The 13659-nt window shown below is 33.9% G+C and overlaps 1 long non-coding RNA gene across 1 annotated transcript; it reads left to right on the top strand.

Annotated features, from left to right (window-relative positions):
* Window positions 1–9528: 9528 nt before the first annotated feature.
* On the top strand, window positions 9529–11763 carry LOC116463259 (uncharacterized). The gene is made up of 2 exons (XR_004246632.1): window positions 9529–9634; window positions 11004–11763. It is a non-coding gene; the product is annotated as an uncharacterized LOC116463259 (long non-coding RNA).
* The last annotated feature ends 1896 nt before the right edge of the window (window positions 11764–13659 follow it).

Below are 13659 nucleotides of genomic sequence, written 5' to 3'. Positions count from 1 at the left end.
AACATGCTTCTTAACAGAATTTTGAGATATTTATATCCTTGTTAACACAAGAACTCTTCCTTGGTACACCGAAGGCAGGATTTGCATTAGAAAGAAATTACACTTAATAGAGACAAAGTAGTTAAAGTCTTGATACACATGGCAGAATAATAATGATAGTATAATAACCTTCTTATATATTAAAAGGGCTGGAGATCAGACAAGATCCAGCACATTCAGGATGTAAAGGCCAGTTTTGAGGGACAGCGTTAGTTCAGACCCTCTAAATCAAGGATGGGCACACAGATATCTAAACAGCTAGCAAAGTAAGAGACTTTGTCTCCTGGGGTATTGTGTGGCCCCTGTCATCCATCCCAACAATAAAGGGTTTCCTGCTTCCCATAGAATTAGGAGAATTACTGACAAAATATCAAGATTCCTAGTGACAAAGCCTCCTGGATATAATGCTCCCAGCAGATATGTTAAAAATGTTTATCAACCACTTAGGACAAATTACAAAGACCACAAAAAGCATTGCAGCACAGCAAAAATGTCTAAAATTTGTTAGCTTAAAAGGCTTTAACAAAATGCTTATGTTTTTTATAGTCAATTGCTACAAGTCTGTAACTAAAACCAAGATTAGAGTAGCTCAATGTACAGAAGTTATAGAGAAGCCAAATTTTGTAAACTTGCCTTTGGCTTTTGATTTTGGGCTTTTATATTGCTCAAAGAAGGTTAACTGTCAATGAACGCCTATCCACCTCTATTCCCTAGAACATTTAAATTGGCTATAGGTCTTTTGAGTCTAAATCCCTTGGCCATAGGGGTCCCACTGAGGGACAGGATGGACCTGTGGCAGGTAGCCATGCTACCCTGGTAATACAATGAACAGAATAAAAGTTTGGTGGCCACCAATGCTGCCTCTGGCTATAACTGGATCTTGGCCAGAAACGAGTGAATGTAAACTGAAAGTACATTTCCAAGCCCCCCAAACCAACTGAATAGATTCCTCTTCTTGGCCAAGGGCATTCCAAAGTAGACCTGAAAATCTAGTTCCAGCCAAGATGGGAAGGCAGGGTCAGACAGACCTCACTATGCCCTCCCTCCAGTGAAATTCAGGCACACTGATGAGCATCAACATTAAAACAGGTCTTAAGCCTGACAAAACAGACTTTTGTAGCAAAAGACACCAAATCCCAGCCTAACTCTGGTACAGTATCATATGACAGAAGGCCCTGAAGGAAATCAAAGTATTTTACCCCAATGTGTATTTCTTTGACATATTTTAAAATGACTCTGCAAATCTGTCTCTTGTGGGGAAAGTCTACATTCTGCTACCTACATCCTGCTACCTGGAGGCTTCGTCTGCATGATAGAAACTTGTTCTCCACAACCCTTATCTTAACCCAGATATTCCTTTCTATTGATTGCAGATATTTAGATAATAACTCTTTCAACAAATTGCCAATCAGACAATCTTTAAATTCACCTGTGGCCTGGAACCCCTTACTTCAAATAGTACCATATTTCCCACCTGAACCAATATACATCATACATGTATTGATTGATGTCTTATGTCTCTGTACAACATATAAAATCAAGCTGTAACCTAACCAACTTGTGAACATATTCTCAGAATCTCCTGGAGCTGTGTCATCAGCCACTGGTCATTTATATTTGGCTCAGAATAAATGTCTTCAAATATTAAAGATAAATAAAATAAAGGCACTGAAATTCTCTAGACAGAAAAAGGGGGAAAACGGTTTCAGTAGGATTAAAATAATACAAGACTTACGTTTTTGCTATAAGAAGCAGTTGGGACATTAATAAAGTTGAACTGTGAACCTTGTAAACCACTCCTATGGCTTGCCTGACTAGACTAAACACACTTATGACCATTTAAATCCACATTTGTTTGGAAATATAGGATGTTTAACATGATGTGGAATACAGCAAGACACAATCCTGCTACTTTATGTGAAATGACACTTTCTTGTGGATTTAACGTTTTGACATGAAAGATGGATTCTCTGTTCATGCTCCACACCTGTGTCAATAGATACTTAGTGGAGATCTCACAGGTCATAGTCTGCCTGTTTCATGTAACAGGTTGTTCTCAGCCAACTAGTTCAGGATCTTAATTTCTTCTCTCTTGATTACTGCAACAAATTGTAAGCTTGTCATTTGGTCTTCACCTCAATTGCCACTTAATTACTCAAACAGCTGCTCAAATAATTCTCTTAAATAAAGGTCTGATTAAATTAATTATCTATCAAAAACCTTTAGACTTGATGATATCCTCTGTCTCTTCTCAATTCCTTCATCAGGAAAAAGAGTTCTTCCCAATTTGATTTTTAGTTAATTGCCATGTTTACCACTGACAAGCAACTCCTGCTAATATACTATCGTTTTATATTATATTCACTGGAATATGCCATTTATACCATTCCACCTCAGTCATGACACAAATTACTCCATTTATCTGGATCTACATTGTGTGTATGCACACACACATACACACACACACGCTTGTGCACGTATTTTCTATATACATATGCATGCTTGCATACTTACAAAACATCTTTGGGCTGTTTATACTTTTACTTAGAATCCCACATTAAAAGATGCCTTCCAAAGCAAGTCAATTTCACCTCATTGTAGAGACTCAGAGTTTGTTGTGTGTACTTCTCCCCTTACCACCTTGCTCTTCTTACTATCATACCTTTAGTCACACAAAAGTTTAATGGCATATTAACCCCCTTGATGATTTCATTATGTGTTACATACCTTGTAAGAAAGAACCATGTGTCAGTGTGTCACCAGCTCTTAGTAGTGCCTTGCCCATTGTAGTGACCAGTAAAATGTTTTGAATGCATAATAAACTTAATCATTGAATGTCACATTTACAATGTTAACTAAAGTGAATAGAATAATTTTCCAATGTAGCTGTTCATCTGGAACATATGAAAATGTTGTGTCAAATAAAATGGTTGCAAATTGAACCAAGATTGCTAATCTCCTGATTTTAAGATAAAAAAATTATCTTGGATAATTTAAATGAGGCTTATTTGAGGCAAAAGAGTTAGATGCAAAGAACTAGCATTGTTGTCTGGGTGTGGTGGCTCATGTCTGTAATCTCACTACCTTGGGAGGCCCTGGGGCGTGGATCACTTGAGGCCAGGAATTTGAGACCAGCCTGGCCAACATGGTGAAACCCTGTCTCTACTCAAAAATACAAAAAATAGCCGGGCGTGGTGGTGCATGCCTGTAGTCCCAGCTACTGGGAAGGCTGAGGCAGGAGAATAGTTTGAACCTGGGAGGCAGAGGTTGCAGTGAGCTGAGATCTTGCCACTGTACTCCAGCTTAGGCGACACATTAATTAAAAAAAAAAAAAATCGGTATTCTCAGAAAGACTCAAATGACCATTACTGGCTTTGAAGCTGGAGGAAGGGGGCTACAAGCCGAAAATTGCTTTCCAAAAGCTGTAAAAGGCAGGCAAGTGGATCCACCCATACATCCTTCAGAAAGAAGCACAGCTTTGCCCATACCATGATTTTAGTGTGGTGAGACCCACTATGGCTCCTGATTTTTAAAACTGTACAGTAATAAATGTGTGTTGTTTTAAGCCTCTACATTTGTGGTAATTTGTTACAGAAACAATAGAAAATTCATAGAATAGTATTTGTATTGCTCTCAGGAAAGAAAATTATTAGAAAAATCAAATGCAGAAGGGATATAATTGTACTTTAGTTTCCCAAATCTAATTCAATATAGATTTTGTCAATATGTTATATATTTAAAAAGAAATAAATATTTCAAAGTTCAGAAAGTACCTCAGTAAATAATGTTTCAGAAAAAAATCAATGATTAAATACATGAAGAGAGAGATAATTTAAATTATTCATTATATATTCTTTAGCAGACATGAGTTGATCAACTTTGATGTTCAATCACAATTCACTAGCATTATGATTTAATTTATTATGACATGAATTAAATAATTTACATGTAATATATGTACTACATTTTGTTTATATTACAGCTCTTCAACAATTCCCCCTTTACTGCTAAGATCTTATTTTATTCACTTTGATGTTGATGAAAATCTATACTGTAGAGACAGTTTCCCTTAAAAAAAAAAAAAAACTCCTGAAAGAGTAAACTTATTATTCATAGATTCCAGAATTGAAACAAATTCAAATAGATTCAGCATCCAGATCAATTGCAGCAGGTTTATTTTTAGGTGATAATATTTTATTTAAAAATTTCTGGAAGGAATTTAGGAAAATATTATACTTTAGAATAGTAAGAATCCATATGAATCAATAAAAAGAAAGTAAATGTAGTGACTTGGAAAAGATTCACTTTCTTAATGTTTTTGAATTTATTTACTGTTTTCAGGCTTATTATTTAACTTTAATATATTACTATTTTTTACTGATTTTAGCAAGAATTAGATTCTATAGTAATCACTGGTAGAAGTTGCATTTTTTTCTAATTCATAAGAAAAAATGTTATTTTTTTTCTGTAATTTTTATTACATTTTAAAAATACTAAAATAGTTTAGTCTTTGACTGACAGAATAAATTATCTGGAAATCATGAAAATAGCATAAAGTAGTGTGTACTGCAGAGTCCAAATTCGATCTTCTGGTTTGAATAACGTTTTTCACCCACATTTGAATAACCCAAGAAATTCATTTTAAAAAATTCTTGACTATTAGGAAACAAAGCATATTTTGGTCACTGTTTTTTTGTTTTTTACAGTTTAAAGCATTACTATCAGTAAGTTACAAGTGCTAATAAACATTGAGTGATTCAGAATGAAGAATCCGGGAATGAGGAAATCATGTTATATAAAGTCTTGTGAGGGTTCTTGAAACAATTATTCCTATCTCGAAGTCTAAATAACTCAGAAATTACAAGATATGAGACATGTAGGAGAATATTTATTTAAAAATATTTATTACCAAATAATAGTAGTTAGGTAAGAAAAATGCAGGCATCAGATAGATAATATTATATACATAAAATGTAATCTTATAAGATTAGTGCTATTGGAAGTAGATTTCTTCTAATACTTTAATCACATGGAATCACTATATATTCTTCTTTTCTTGTGTTTACTTTTTAAATGGCCACAGTTCAAGTGCATTAAAATGTGAGAGAGGAAACTGAAAAATATCTTATGTTGATTTTATATGGACTTTAAAAATGTGGGCTGTCATAGGCAGCAATGCGATGATGGGTTGCAGGATATTAAAGTTTTGCACTCTCATTTCTTGCTATTAAGTTTGCGAAAACCATCAGTAACATTTGTGATGCATGATGATAATGGCCTTCACTACTCTAATTTGGCCCCTGAGAGTCCCTAGATTTGAGTGAGTTTCTTCTCTCAATTCTGCATCTCCTAAAAGGTTTAAAGTGAATCCCTGAGGCCGGGTGCAGTGGCTCACACCTGTAATCCCAGCACTTTGGGAGGCTGAGACGGGCGGATCACCTGAGGATGGAAGTTTGAGACCAGCCTGACCAACATAGAGAAACCCCGTCTCTACTAAAAATACAAAATTAGCTGGGCGTGGTGGCACGTGCCTGTAATCCCAGCTACTCGGGAGGCTGAGGCAGGAGAATTGCTTGAACCCAGGAGGCAGAGGTTGCGATGAGCCGAGATCATGCCATTGCACTCCAGCCTGGCCAACAAGAGCAAAACTCCGTCTCAAAAAAAAAAAAAAAAGCAAATCCCTGAAAAAATGTTTGACTCATTAGAAAAAGGAAATCATAAAAGGAGACTAGGTCAATTGCAGTACTTGGAGCATCCTCCTCTACAGCTTTATCTTGCCCATTTTCTCTGGCTCCATAGTGATAGGAAGGACTGAGACCCAGCTTTAAGTCACTTGCCAACCGGTATTACCAGACACAATAGCTGATGCCCTTAGCTTAAAAGACAAAAATAATTAATGCCTAAACATATAGTTACCTCAAAATAAGGACTACAGTTGACAGCTTATATTAAATGGATATAGAAGAAACATTCTAGAGATTTAAAATATACGCAATGAATATTCATACGGAGATAAGGGAAGATATTGAAACATGAACAAGAACTTAATAGTACTAACACAGACACACACACATATATATGTGTATATATGTATATATGTATATATGTGTATATATGTATATATATGCATATATGTGTATATATGTATATATATGCATATATGTGTATATATGTATATATGTATATATGCTCATATATGTATATATGTGTATATATGTATATATGCTCATATATATGTGTATATATGTACATATGCTCATATATATGTGTATATATGTACATATGCTCATATATATGTGTATATATGTACATATGCTCATATATATGTGTATATATGTATATATGCTCATATATATGTGTGTATATATATGGCAGAATCAAATAATACAAGAGATATCAAAAATAATGAGATAGATATAGGTGAAGAACAATTAATTTAAGGCAAACCCCCATCAGGCACCTTGAAAGCATTAACAATATCATAAATAAAAGGGATGGATTAAGACATATGGAGAAAAAAATACAAGTGCAAACATCTGGATAATACAAGGTTCTCATCAATACAGAAAACAAAGGAGTAAAAAAGGAAAACAAAGAGAAAGAAAGAGGGGAAGATGTTTTAATGTTAATGGAGAGTGATGTCAACAAGATGATGGAATACAACTTTCCAATGCTCTTTACCTCAGAGAAATATTAAGAATAAGAAAATGATGCCTGTTCTCATCACTATTATTTAAATTTTTCATTGAAGCTAGTAAATGCAGGAAGTAAAAAAACAGAAATAATAATTGCTTCCTTGAACACCTTGAAAAATCCAATTAAAGCTAGAAAGTTATAGAAGTGAGGAAGTTGGCCAGGTATACAGATTTTAAATAGCTTTCTTTCTTATAATGGCAAAAGGAAGTTAAAAACATAATGGTGGAAATACATTAGTTACAATACGAAAACTATAACAAAATTATATAATATAAACCAAAGGATTCAGAGAAAATTATGGAGATCTATATAAAAATAAACAGAGATAATACAAATTTGCTGAAGTATATTAATTTTTTTTGAGTAAGTAAAAGGTGATGATATGCTATAAGGCAAAAATCAGTGTTTTATTGTTTTAAGTCTAGTGTAAAAATAAAAAATTAATTTATTTGGAAATTGATATCATGTGTCTGAAAAACATGAAAACAGAAATTGGTGACCATTACTAAGCAAATGTGGCAAAATAATGAATTATTTCTGATAATATAACACAAGTTATAAGAGGAAAAATAGAATACTATCTTAGTGTAGAAAGATTGATGAAATATGTTCATTAATAAATAAAATAAATTAATGAATGATCAATAGAGTCTCATGAAATCTAACTTGAAAAGTACTAATAGTTTTTTGCCTGGGTCTACTCGGCTCATACTGTGTGGGGTGCCTGCCTGACCAAGCTTGCTCAACTCTTCTGGCATGTATGATAATAGCAAAGTGAGAGGGAGTTAATTACCTCTGGGATGACCTTTGTCCAATAAGGGTGGAACGCAGGAGTAAGTGGATAAAACGGTTTTTTCCTTTTTGAGATAGGATTCCGAGATGTATTCTATACAGTACGATTAAAGCTCAGGTGCCCACTGTGATTATCAACTTAATCACGGCCCTTAGGTTGGCTGCTGCTTCTTAACCACGTGACTCTTTTTTATTCCTTGTTCTTCCATGCGACCATTTCCCAGAATAACTCTTTAGGTCTTATATGTGCAAGTGCTGATTTTAAGAAACTGAAGCTACAGGAAGAGATGCGAGTTTCTAAAAAAACACGCTTGACATGCCCCTTTACTCTTCTACCTAAAACATGGATGTGATGCTTTCAGGGCAAGCAGCTGTCTTTAAAATATGGGATGTTTTAAACAAATAGTTTTATTATAAGACTGGGGAAATACAAAGATGAGAAGAACCTGGCTTTATGGTGATTTCTTAAGCACTGCTTTTTTAAGCCCCTGACGTAGGTTTTGCTATTATTTATCCCTAGAAATGTTTCCGACTAATAGGATACTACTCTGTAGCCTCAGTTAATGCTAATCTGGAAATGAGAGTAGGACCTACACATCAAATAATGACCAAGAGACTTTTATCAGCCTGACTGCTTCTGACTGGTGGGATATAGGACTTTTTAATTTTTTTTTTTTGCTATAATTTTCTAGATTTAAAAAATTTTTTAAATGTATCTGAAATTTTAAATTAAAAAGTATTAAAGTCAACAGAAATTTGAACTAAAAAAAATTAACCCTCAAAGGAATAAATTAAGGAACCAATTTGTGTGTAACAAAGAACCTAAAAGCAGAAAGTGTAATTGGAGATGCAGTTTTACCACCCTCCCCTCACCTCCCACCGCTCTCTATAGGCCCCAACTGTCCTGTTCTAACAATAATTTGAGCACCCGTATCTTGTGAAAGCCTTCCTAGTCAGCAGAGCTGTAAAAAGCAGAATCAAGAGAGGTTTTCTGGACCAGAGAAATACCTTAATTAACCTATCCTATTCTGACCTTTTTTTAAAAAAAAAAAATTATAACGTGAATTTAATCCATAAATAAATTACCTTATACTTCATTTACTTGCCTAAATCAATACAAATCTGATCCTTTTTTGTCAATGTGAAGAATCAAGAATTCTTCCTATCACTTATTCTCACAAACTAAGCATTTTATTCTCTAGAAAATTTTAGAATAATTTGTACCTTTCCATTTTCCCTAACCACAAAAACTGAAAGTAATAAAACATAAAACAATGTGTTTAACATTATTTTATTTTGAGAAAAGAGATTTTTGGAATTAATCAATCCACCCCAATATACAGAAATTTTCTACTAATCCTCTAAAACTTCAGTTTCGAGAAGTATACAGTCTGAATTCTAAAATGCAACATCTATTACTACAACCAGTCACCTGCTTAATTGTCATATGACGAAGATTGTTAATTTTTCACTCATTAAGTAAAAAATTGCCCCTAATTCTATTTTATCCATAGCATTATTTAATATACTGTCACTTTAGAAGCATACTTGTACATAATAATTTCTCTATTTGACAAAACTCTTTCAGTTATCAGTGACAAAAATAACACAATGCAACTTGACTAACAAAGCTTGGAAATTTGTCTGTTCCCTAGAAATGACTTCAAGCACAAAAGAATCTAATGTCTTAAATGGTCATTTCAGAGCCCTGTATCAATCTGTAATTCCCTCTGAAAATTGGTTTTATTTTGCAACTATCATTCTTCCTTGCTACCATGCTATATAGCCACCCAGTAGTTCAAAGGCCTTTTATTGTGTGTTACAGAGCAAGTTACTGTGCCTTTTTCACAGGCTCTACCTAACATGTTTCAGGGAATAATCTTATTGGCCTATCTTGTGGATGCAGAATTCTAATAGGCTCCGTCTGAGTTCTAAGCCCACCTTTTTGTTGATAGATGAGGCATTGTTATTGATGATTCCATCTATATTGAGTTATGAAGAGACTACTTAAACAAACAAAACCAGATCACCACCTGTAACAACACCAAACAAACAAAACCAAGAACTAGGAAAATGAGGAAAAAATATCTGACTGAGTGAAAATTATGTTGGTTAACTCTTATAATGATTTGTCATATATAGCAATACAATAGCTAGTAGTAACTAGATTTCAATTATAAGATATTTGTGATATTGCTATGGTGAAGTCAACTAAGTTTGCCATTCTATGTCAAAAAAAATAAAATAACAAAAAATTTGCTAAGAAAACTAAATGATAAAATCCCCCTCCCCCAATACAAGGCAATACTCTTAGGCAGAGTGGACAAACAGAGAGAATGATGTCATGAAAGTTATTTATACCTAGGTTGAAATATTGACTTAGTCACTTACTATCTTGATGGATTTGAGCAAGTTCTAATTCTCCAGAAGATGTTTTGTAACTTGTAATTGGAAAGATATAATAGCCTTTTAAAGCAGCAGTCCTCAACCTTTTTGGCACCAAGGACTGGTTTCATGGAAGACAGTTTTCCACAGATGGGCAGAGGGGATGTTTAAGGGATGATTCAAGTGTGTTACATTTACAGTGCACTTTATAACTATTATTATTACATTGCAATACATATGAAATAATTATACAATGCACCATAATGTAGAATCAGTAGGAGCCCTGATCTTATTTTCTAGCAACTAGAGGGTCCCATCTGGGGATGATGGGAGACAGTGACATATTATCAGGAATTAGATTATTATAAGGAGAATACAATCTAGATTCTTCACATGTGCAGTTCACAATAAGGTTTGAGCTACCATAAGAATCTAATGCTGCTGCTGATCTGACAGGAGATGGAGCTCAGGTGGTAATGCAAGCAATGTGCAGTGGCTGTAAATACAGATAAAGCTTTGCTCACTCACCTGCCATTCACCTCCTGCTGTGCATACTGGTTCCTGACTGGCTGTAGACTGGTTCCAATCTACGGCCTGGGGGTTACGGACCCCTGTTTTAAAGTGCTGTGTATTGGAAATGTTTATGTAACCTTTGCAGGCCATTAGAAGATACTTCATGAACAACCCATGAAATATGATGTTCTTTACAACTTTTCGGTTTTAGAGAATAAGGATTTATGTCAAGGGTGTCCAATCTTTTGGCTTCCCTTGGCCACATTGGAACAGGAAGAATTATCTTGGGCCACACATAAAATGCACTAACACTAACAAAAGCTGATGAGCTAAAAAAAATTCACATAAAAAAAATCTCGTAATGATTTAAGAAAGTTCATCAATTTCTGTTGGGCCACATTCAAAGCTGTCCTGGGTCACACGCAGCCCATGGACTGCAGGTTGAACAAGCTTGATTTACATTCTTATAATACGTAATGTTATTTTATTAAATTATTTTAATTGTCTGGCAAAGTTATATCACGAGGTATTAACCAGTGAATTTTGTGTATTTTATTTCCATCTAACGTTCTTTCTAGTACCTGAAGCAATACAGAAGGAGTACCTAAAATTCAAATAAAGTCATTGACCAGAGTATGGAACAGAAAATATAAATGCATATTTTTAAAGCAAACATTTCATCTCCTAAAGACAAGATAAGACATGGAATGAGAAGGAGAAAGAAATTAATCCCACCATCCAACAGTGAAAGAAAAAACACAGAACATGAGGAGGACCGGAAAGAAATGTGAAAAAGAGTTGGAAGGAGTCACTGCTGAGGTATTTTAGATTCTGCACCCTCTATCCAGCCATGAACCTACCAGCGATCATGCCTAACTATTGCATACCCCATCAGACAACCTAATGTGGAGAAGGAGGTAATGTAGGGAAGCTTATTCATCTAAAGGACATGGAACCGAATAGATGTACCTGATACTTCACTATTGACCTATAGCCTATTAAGATTTACCATGAGTCATATACATTTGACACTGTTGTTTTCATTTCATAATTCATATCTTCACTAATTTTGTCTGTTTATCACTTTGTCAAAGGGCTAAAACTATAGTAATGAGTACATTCTTAATGAGCTTTTCTTTAACTACCACAATTTGTATTTAAATTTTGTCTCATCTTATGTTCTAAGATTGTCACAACAAAGCGATCAGGGAAGCTAAAGATTTTACTATATTTTCTTCTCAGTAAGATTGCTGTATCTCTTCTATATAAAGTAAATAAATCCTTGATACATGAATGAAGTAATGGTTCAGTAAACAAATTAAATATGGTATGACTTTATTTGTTAGTTCTTTACATATTTATATTTTACATCACTGGTCTACAAATCACCTATACTGAAACTTCATACTCTTTTATCATTTGGGAGTACTTAGCAAAAGAATTATCCTACCTGAATGTGGCACAGAAATCCACAAAACACTCCCAGGATGTAAATTCTAATTCAATAATCCACAATACCTTGAGTGTGGCAAGTCTTAAATATGTCCTGTGGTATAATAACAAATATTATATATAATAGGCTAATATTAAATTCACATAGTTTTTATGCCACAAGTGCTATAAGAATTTGAAAAAAAAAAACAAGTTTTTGAACCTATAAAGTTTATGTTTTCTGGCAACACAAGTACTAGGTTTAAAATGTTAATCCAAAAGAAATGATTTTTCATTAAAAAACACAGGTAGTGCAAATACATTTGGACAACCGGCAAAATACCTTCACTACACTACCAATCATAGGGGTCATTTTAAGTACAAGTATATGAAATATGTGAAAAGACCGTAACTAATTGGTGACCGTGACTTCAGGAAAGCAGTTTGTGGTAATTAAGGAAATATGATGGGTTTAAAAAGAGATACATTACTTGAACTGAAAAGCTAAAATAATTAAGTGATGGCCATTGAAATTTGGGATTAGCCCTGCTACAGTTGTTCCTGCCCTTGCTGCCTTTCCTCATAAGAACATTATGAATTTCTGCGAATGTCTTTATGTTTAATCTTGTTCAATGAATTGGCTGCCTCTCACTAGACAAAGTCAAAAAGAGAAATGCAACTGCATATAGAACTCTCTACACAAGCAATGCACTCATAAATAATTCAAATGTCCTCTACTTCACATGATTACCCTTTAAGCTGATAATTTAAATGGGAAACTGAGAAAGGTCGTTTTATCTGCACTTTTAAAAATACAATTCAGAAAACTTTGCTGTCTTAATATTTTTTAAAATGTTTTTGTATTCAGTTTTTAATTTTTAAAAGAATCAGTGAATTTCACATCTTAAAAGCAATGGCCTCATTTTTTCCCAATTTTTTACGAATATATTTAATAAAATCATAATAACCATATTTTAATTTGAGTACTAAACACAATTAATGTTTTGCTAATGCCTGTAGTGTGTGTCTGGACTAAATTTTATAAATATCTGAATTTAGTGGATTTACATTTCATAAATTATTTTTAAATTTACAGTTAATAAAAGTTTTAGATAATCGCTTCTAAATCTTGATACTACTTCATCTCCTGGGTAAGCAAATTGATGACAAGAAGGATTCATACGTAAGAAGTGACTGACTGCTAGGCAAAAAATGTACTATTTGAAAAATTATTTAAGAAGAAGAAGGAAAATAAGGAGGAAAGAAAGAAGAGAGGGAGGCAAAAAAGACCAAAAGCCAGCAAGACAGTAACATAAAATACAAATAGATACATGAAATTAATATTCCTAAGGGGTTGTGGTGGGGGAGAACTGGAAGGGGCTGGCAGAGTTAGGAAAATTGCCCGCGACTGATCACTTAAAACTTCTAAAGTAGTCTTCATTAATGAACATACTTAATTCTAAGATGAGAACCACATAAGGCTGCTATCCCCACGCTTTCTCTAACCGTATTTACAAATTGGACGTTTAGACAGTTGGGTATTATATGATCCTACTATATCTTTAAGCTTAGATAATATATGTGACACATTTTCACACTGAACAGAAAAAATGACACTTTATTCATAAACATAAATGTTTCCATTTACCAATTAATACCTAAATAAGTAGAATAACAGAAAAAGATCCATTATTAGAGAGGCAGTATTAATTTGCCCTCTACTCATTTGCTGTTTCCTAAAAATGCCGCTTCTGTCTTTCCTCTCAAGAACCTCCTGTGGTAATCAATTTTCTAAATTCCTTG

This window comes from Hylobates moloch, unplaced genomic scaffold (genome assembly GCF_009828535.3).
Source record: "Hylobates moloch isolate HMO894 unplaced genomic scaffold, HMol_V3 SCAFFOLD_31, whole genome shotgun sequence".
Classification (NCBI taxonomy): Eukaryota; Metazoa; Chordata; class Mammalia; order Primates; family Hylobatidae; genus Hylobates; species Hylobates moloch.
This window is presented reverse-complemented; position numbering and strand designations above follow the sequence as displayed.